Raw genomic sequence first — 6824 nt, 5'->3', positions numbered from 1 at the left:
TGATTTTGCAAAAATTGAAATGGCGGTACAAACTTCAAATGACAACGCATCAATCCTGAAAATTTGAAGCAAATCGATTCAGCCATCTCCGAGAAATCTTCTGCACAAAAATCGGTAAGGAGAAAAAAAAAAGAATAATAACTAGATGCGATCTCGTTGCGAGCAACGAGTGGGTCTTCCGTTCAATTTTAGATGTGATGAGATAAGAATTTGACTGAGATTTTTGTTCATAAATAATGATACAAATATATTGTCTAAACGTACAATTTAGCTTCAGTAATGTTTTACAAATATTAATCATTTAAGTGTTACAAATTAAAGACTCTCTGCCCCTCTCGGCCACTAATTGAAGAGGTCAGCTTTTTTTCGAGAAAAAAGTTAATAATGTTATTTACTGCGATACAAATTCGACTGATAAGGCGAGTCATGTCGCCCGGAGGCCTATTTTTTTAATATATCATTCTAGATATATCTCGCATAACTGAACAAATTTTGCTCTACATGTCCTATCAAAATTTTCTTGAGAAAAAAGTTATTGATTGCGACAGTTATCAGATTGTTAAGGCGAGTCATAATGCCGGTGGGCCTTTTTCTTGATGTCTCATTTAAAGTTTCTTGACTAAAATGTTATAGATTGCAACAATAACCCAACTGTTCAGGTGAGCCATGAGACCCGCAGGCCTATTTCTTAACATCGTTAGTTAACACTTGCGAAACTGAACAACTTTTGTTCTACATGTCTTGTCAAAAGTTTGTCGACAAAAAAGTTATTAATGTTATTAATTGTAATACAAATTCCACTGTTCAGGCGAGCCATGACGCACGGAGGCCTTTTTTTTATATCATTAGATAGAACTTGCAAAACTGAACAACTTTTATTCTACATGTTTTATCAAAGTTTCGTGAGAAAAAAGTTAATCATTGTAACAGAAATTCAATTGTTCAGGCGAGCCATAAGGCCCATTGGCCCATTTCTGGATACGGCACGAAAGACCTCAATAAACTGTACAACTTTTGTTATATATCTCTAAACAAAATATTTACGAGTATAAAGTTATGCGACATTTATCAGACTGTTAAGGCGAGTCATAAGGCCCGTGGGCCTTTTTCTTGATATCGTTTGAAAGATCTTGCAAAACTGAACAACTTTTGTTCCACATGTCTTATCAAAAGATTCTCGAGAAAAAAGTTAGTAATTGTGACACTAACTAACTGTTCAGGCGAGCCATGAGGCCCGTTCGCCTTTTTCATGATGTTGTTCGAAAGATCTTGCAAAACTGAACAACTTTTGTTCTAGATGTCTTATTAAAAGTTTTTTGACAAAAATGTTATAGATTGCAACAATAACCCAACTGTTCAGGTGAGCCATGAGACCCGCAGGCCTATTTCTTAACATCGTTAGTTAACGCTTGCGAAACTGAACAACTTTTGTTCTACATGTCTTATCAAAAGTTTCTCGAGAAAAAAGTCATTGATTGTGACACTAATCAAACTCTTCAGGCGAGCCATGAGGCCCGTTGGCCTTTTTCATAATGTTGTTCGAAAGATCTTGCAAATCTGAACAACTTTTGTTCTAGATGTCTTATTAAAAGTTTCTTGACAAAAATGTTATAGATTGCAACAATAACCCAACTGTTCAGGTGAGCCATGAGACCCGCAGTCCTATTTCTTAACATCGTTAGTTAACGCTTGCGAAACTGAACAACTTTTGTTCTACATGTCTTGTCAAAAGTTTCTCGAGGAAAAAGTTATTAATGTTATTAATTGTGATACAAATTCGACTGTTCAGGCAAGCCATGACGCCCGGAGGCCTATTTTTAGATACCATTAGATAGAACTTGCAAAACTGAACAACTTTTATTCTACATGTCTTATCAAAAGTTTCGTGAGAAAAAAGTTAATCATTGTAACAGAAATTCAATTGTTCAGGCGAGCCATGAGGCCCATGGGCCCATTTCTTGATATGGCACGAAAGACCTCAATAAACTGTACAACTTTTGTTATATATGTCTAAACAAAATATTTACCAGTAAAAAGTTATGATTCAAAACGTGGAAAAAAATTGGACACTTTTTAAAACTCCATTTTCGACCCCTACCGAGCTTCCATACTAGGCCCTTCCGGAAATTTTTAAAACGCAGGTGCACAACTACAACATGTCGTCTAACATCACTGAAAATTTCAGCACTCTAGCTTTTATCGTTTTTGAGTTTTTGTCTGTACAAAATGGTCATCTGAAAATCGATAAAAGGGGGATAACTTCCAACCGGAAGTGATTTTTCGAAAATTGAAACGGCGGTACAAACTTCATATGGCAACACATCAATCTTGAAAATTTGAAGCAAATCGATTCAGCCATCTCCGAGAAATCTTCTGCACAAAAATCGGTAAGGAGAAAAAAAAAGAATAATAATAATAACTAGAAACTCATTACTAGTAATGAGTAGGTCTTCCGTTAGACCACTTCCGGTAAAGAGGTTTCTGTTCCTACGAAAACCATTTAAATATATCAGAAAATAAGCCTTAACAATGAATGAGAAATGTATTATCGAACATTTTACTCATTTTTCGTAACTTCCGGTGATGACCGGAAGTACTTTTATTATGCGTTTTCCCATAAATGATAGCGACTCTTTACTGTCTATATTCCCTGAAAATTTCAGGTCTCTATCTCAAAGAGTTCTCAACAAAAAGAAGTAGACTAAAGAAAGAAAAAGTAGTAGGTTACTACCTACCGGAAGTCAATTTTGAAAAACAAAATTATCAAAACTTTAGAAGTTGATACTTTTATTATGACATGTGAAAATCATATGAAAGACTTCAAATATAAGCGAGATTTATGGGGACAAAGAGATAAAAAGTAAAAAGGTATTTTATCAAGAAACCGGAAGTAGTTGTTTTGACTACCAACGGAGTCAATATTCTTTTGACACTTTCAAAGAGACTTAATAAACTAGTATAGGTTTCAATTTAAAAGAAAAAATTTGAAATTTGCGATTCTTTCAATCACTTCCGGTGACGACAGGAAGTGACGGTCGACATGTTCAACCCTCTACTGCACGACTGCAAACGGAGATTTATAATTTCTGAATAATTGATGAAGGTATATTTTACCTTTTCCAAGAAAATTGCTGGACAAAATTCCTTTTGAGAAACAGAAAATCGGCCATATTTTCCGACCGGAAGTGAATTTTGTAAAAAGAAAAATAGTTATAGCAAGGTCCTTTCATAAGACATTATTCCTGAAAATTTCAAGAAAATCCATCCACCATCTCTCAGAAATCACTGGAAGAAATCGGATAATCGACATTTTTCAAATACTTCCGGTATAGACCGGAAGTGACGGACAAAAAAATTGAATGTATGTGTACAATGGACTAATGTTAGTTGATCAACTCTACAAGTTTCAAACGTGTATCTATATTCATTATTGAGAAACTGAAAAAACAAGGTATGAATATGTCCACCCCATATCTCACGAGCGGAAGTGAATTTTACAAAAATATTTAAACTTACTCTACACATTTATAGTGTCTATAACATATGTAAAATTCAAATCATTAACTTGTTTTATGACCGAGATTTATGGCACTGAAAAATGAGAGAATGAACAGGCTTTCTTTGATATAACCGGAAGTTGAAGATTCAACTTCCGGTGGGGTCAATAGTTTTTGAGAATTAGAACGAGACCTAATAAACCGATATAGGTTTCATTTTCAAAGAAAAAAGTTTTAAATTTATGATTTATTAATCACTTCCGGTGACGACCGGAAGTGACGGCCGACATTCTTAACCCCCTACTACACGCCTACAAAGTGAGATCTATTAAATTTGAAAATTTGGTGACTCTATCTTTTACCGTTTCTGAGAAAAACTCTTGACAACGAAAACAGCTCATAAGCAGTATTTGCCGACCGGAAGTAAATTTTACAAAAATATTTGACGTTACTCTAGACATTTATAGTGACTATAATATATGTAAAACTCAACTCATTAACTAGTTTCATGACCGAGATTAATGGCACTAAAAAAAAATGAATGAATAGTCTTTCGTTGATATAACCGGAAGTTGGAGATTCAACTTCCGGTGGGGTCAACATTTTTTGAGATTTAGAACGAGATATAGTAAACCAAAGTAGGTTTCAATTTAAAAGAAAAAAGTTTGAAATTAATGATTTATTTAATCACTTCCGGTGACGACCGGAAGTGACGGCGAATAAAAATATTACGTGCATGCACCATAGAGAATATAGATCTATCATCCCTGAAAGTTTCATTCGATTATCTTTCGTGGTTTTCAAGTTTACCCCCGGACAAAGTTTCTTTCAAAAACCGGAAAATCGGACGTATCTGACGAACGGAAGTGAATATTGAAAAAATGAAAAAAATGCCTCGAGGTACCATCGTTCCCTATAACTTGTGAAAGTTTCAGGAAAATCCATCCAACGTTCTCGGAGACGAAAGGGAAAATAATAATAATAATAATAAATAATAACTAGACACGATCTCGTTGCGAGCAACGAGGTCTTCCGTCCGATTTGTTGATGCACTCGGAGTTAAAAAAAAAAAAAAAGAAGACAAATGAGTCCCAATTTAGTTTCCGACTTTAAGACACTTTAGATATAATCAATTTTTCATATCATAAGCTTCTGAAGCAAAGTTGCGGTGAAATTCGTTTGAAATTCGACTCTCCAGGCGAGCCATAAGGCCCGCGGGCCTATTTCTTGATGTCATTTGTTAGCCCTCTATAGACTCAACAACTTTAGTTCTATATGTCTTTACAAAATATTTACCTGTAAAAAGTTATTGAGATCGACCGATATGGACAAAAAATCGACTCTACAGGCGAGCCATTAGGACCATAGGCCTATTTCTTGATATCAATCGATAGATCTCGATAAAGTGAACAACTTTTGTTCAATATGTCCTTACAAAATATTTACCAGTTACAAGTTTTTGAAATCGACTGATATCGACAAAAATCGACTCTACAGGCGAGCCATGAGGCCCACAGACCCATTTTTGGATATTGATCGATAGGTTATGACACATTGAACAACTTTTGTTCAATAATGCTTTTCAAAAAATATGTCGTTTTAAAGATATGAGGCGTCAAATATTTACGATTTTGGCCCTTAAAATCTCTAATTACGTAACATATGACCTACTTTTTGATTTGATAAGATCAAGCTCGTTGAGATGAACATTTCCGCTTCTACAACTTATTATAAAATATTAATAGTTTCTGAGATATTCTCAAAAACATTTGGACCCATCTGAACCCCTAATTTAAAGGGCCAGCCCGTTTTGCTTGATATCGTAAGAAAGGCCTTGTCATTTTAAACATTTTTTGCTCAACAAGTATTTAGAAATTCTTTACCGTTCTCGAGTTATCTCTACAAGAAATATTTAGGGGCCAAACTGTAGCTCCCTAACGGGGCCACATAGGGAAAAAACGAAATGTACATATTGTTTAGATTATCATTCTGAACAACTTTTGTTCAATAATGCTTTTCAAAATATTTGTCGTTTTCAAGATATGAGGCGTCAATTATTTATGATTTTGGCCCTTAAAATCCCTTATTACGTAACATATGACCTACTTTTTGATTTGATAAGAACAAGCTCGTTTAGATGAACATTTCCGCTTCAATGACTTATTACAAAATATTAATAGTTTCTGAGATATTCTCATAAACCTTTGGACCCTTCTGGGCCCCGAATTTAAAGGGTCAGCCCCTTTTGCTTGATATCGTAAGAAAGGTCATGACATTTCAAACATTTTTTGTTCAACAAGTATTTAGAAATTCTTTACCGTTCTCGAGTTATTTCTAGAAGTAATTTTTAGGGGCCAAACTGTAGCTCCCTAACGGGGCCACATAGGGTAAAAACGAAATATGCATATTGTTCAGATCATCATTCTGAACAACTTTTGTTCTTTATTGCTTTTCAAAATATTTGTCGTTTTCGAGATACAAGGGGTAAAAAATTTATGGTTTTGGCCCTTAAAATCCCTTATTACGTAACATATGACCTAAATTTTTATACGAATAGATTTGGATAGTTGAGATGAACATTTTTTGTTCTTAGACTTATACCAAAATATTAACGATTTTTGAGATATTTGATCTAGAATTTGAGCCCTTCTAGATCCCTAATTTAAGGGGCTATCCCCTAAATCTTGATATTTTCGAAAAGATCTTGTAAATGTGCACAACTTTTGTTCTACATGTCTTAACAAAATATTTGCAGGAAAAAAGATATTGGAGATGAAAGGTCAAAAATCGCCGAAATCGGCGAAAAATTTTGGCATCCATTTTTTCAGGTCCAGGCGAGCGTTTAGGCAAATCACCTCCGGTAAAATCGAATCCCCCACAAATCTTCTAAAATGTTTACTCTATCTTGTGTAGAAATTTCAAGACTCTAGCTTCAAAACTAACGGAGGAGATGTGTGGACAACAAGGCCCTTCAAAAAGTCACTAAAAGAGAGATAACTCCTGACCGGAAGTGACGTCAAGCACGAAATTTTGCAAGCAAAGTCTCGTCACCAAAAGACATCTTTCCTGAAAATTTCGTGAAAATCGATGGAGAAATGGCTGAGAAAAACGCGTGTACTACCAAGGAAAATAATAATAATAATAATAATAATAATAATAATAAAAATAATAATAATAATGAAGAAGAAGAACGCGAACAATAATAGTAAGGTCTTCCACAGGAGACGGAAGACCTTAATAACTAGACACTCATTCCTAGTAATGAGTAGGTCTTCCGTTTGTTCACTTCCGGTAAAGAGTTTTCTGATCCTACAAAAACCATTCCAA

This window comes from Ostrea edulis, chromosome 9, assembly GCF_947568905.1.
Source record: "Ostrea edulis chromosome 9, xbOstEdul1.1, whole genome shotgun sequence".
Lineage (NCBI taxonomy): Eukaryota > Metazoa > Mollusca > Bivalvia > Ostreida > Ostreidae > Ostrea > Ostrea edulis.
Note: the sequence above shows the minus strand (reverse complement) of the source record.